We start from the raw sequence: 1,836 nt of genomic DNA on the forward strand, positions 1-1,836 counted from the left end.
TAAAAAAAAAAAAAAACCCCCCTTTTGAAGGAGCATTTACAGCTTTTTCCAGGTTTTCCTGGGTGAGGGGAGAAGTTCCGAAAACTGTCTTTTTTTTTTTTCCTCCACCCAGGGGTTTTCCTTTTGCCCCAGTTGGCAAAAAGGGGCAGAAGAGGGGTCGAGACCTTGGGCTTTTCTCTCCGGACACCTGGATGCCTTTTTTTTCCCCATTGTTTTTTGCCCTGGCCCAGGGCTGGGGATTTCCTGGGCCCGGGGGGGGGGGGGGGGTAAGGAGCTTAGGTTTGGGGGGGTGCTGCTCGGGCCTTCAATTATTCACTCTTATCGCAATAAATTCATGTGTTCAGATTGATTTTGTGCATCTGTCTCCTCCCCTGGACTACCAGGCTCTGGAGGGCAGGAGCCACATTTCATTCCATTCAGGATCTCCAGGGCCTGGTACGGTGCCAACTACACAGCGGATGCTCAATACACATTGAAAAAAGCATGCACCGCAGCCCCCCGCCCCCGCTCCCCACCCCACCCCCACTCCACCCAACCCCTGCCGCCAGTCTTATATCTGGGGCACCCCTGTTTCTCTCAGTGGGAAGAGCTTCTGAGAGCCTCCCGTGCAGGTGCAGGCAGCTGGCGCCTCTCCTCTGGCTGCTCCTGAGGCCAGTTCCTTGTGGCTGTTTATTTCCAGCCCCAATCGTGCTGCTTAGGTTTTCCTGCCCCCTGGCCTGAAGCCCTGCCCCGCCCCCAGCCTTGGCTGCGCAGCCTGCCCAGACGTTGATTCACCTCCCGCCAGCCCCCTGATAGACTCCCCCACCGAAACCACAACTATTTTTAGCAGAATCTCGTGTTTTTGACATCCTCCTCCGCCCCCACCCACCCTTCACGGGTGTCACTTCCCTCTTATATAACAACAACATTGAGGATGGTGTGTTTCTCGCTGGCCTGTTTGGCTCCTGGGGGCTGTCTGGATTCCTTGGGGGGGTGGTGACTCTTGGGCCAGCTCAGGGAAGAGGTTTGTGCCCCCAGGCGGTCACCTGGGCCCTAAGCAGCTAGAGGCCTGCCCTGGAGGCCCTCGGACACTCGCTTTCCTCACCGCTGTCGAGAACAGGAAATTCTCCATCCTTTCCTAGGTAGGTCAGATTCCCAGTGTCTGACCCACGTTCTTCTCTACCTCACCTAAGCCTGCCCTGCCCTCGGCGTTGCCAAACTTAGCAAACGAACATTCAGAACACCCATTTCAACGTGACTCCCAGCTAAACAACAGTTTTCCAGTTCAGCACGTCCCAGGCAATAAATATACTGAAAAAGTATTTGCTGTTTATCGCAAGTTCACATTTCAGTGGGCAGGCATGCTATGTTTTGTCTGGCACCCCTACCTGCTGCGTCCCCTCTCACCAGAGCCGCCGTTCGGAGATGTTTTGGTGTCAGGATCCCTTTACGCTCGTAAAAATCACTGCGGACACTCGAGGTTTTATGTGGGTGAGTTGATATTTATCATATTAGAAATTAAAACAGAAATTTAAAAAAACTATTCATTTATTTTAAAATAACAGTAAGAACAAATAACTCATTACATGTTTGTGTAAATACAACCTTTTAATGAAAAATAACTGTATTTTCCAAAACAAAAACAACTAGTGAGAAGAGGGACATTTTTCACAAGGCTAAGTGGTACGAGTCTAGCATTGGCTGTGGGGACAGCTGGACGGTCACATTTCAGCTGAGTGGCCTCACGTGAGACCCTGCCTCCCGGCCTAGGCACCTAACACCGCCAGTCAGGCAAGCTTCTCCCTCTACTGACCCATCTAGTGACCAAAGAGTGGGGGCCCTCCACAGTCAGGGGTC

Source organism: Myotis lucifugus, unplaced genomic scaffold (assembly GCF_000147115.1).
Source record: "Myotis lucifugus unplaced genomic scaffold, Myoluc2.0 scaffold_145, whole genome shotgun sequence".
In the NCBI taxonomy this organism is placed as follows: Eukaryota; Metazoa; Chordata; class Mammalia; order Chiroptera; family Vespertilionidae; genus Myotis; species Myotis lucifugus.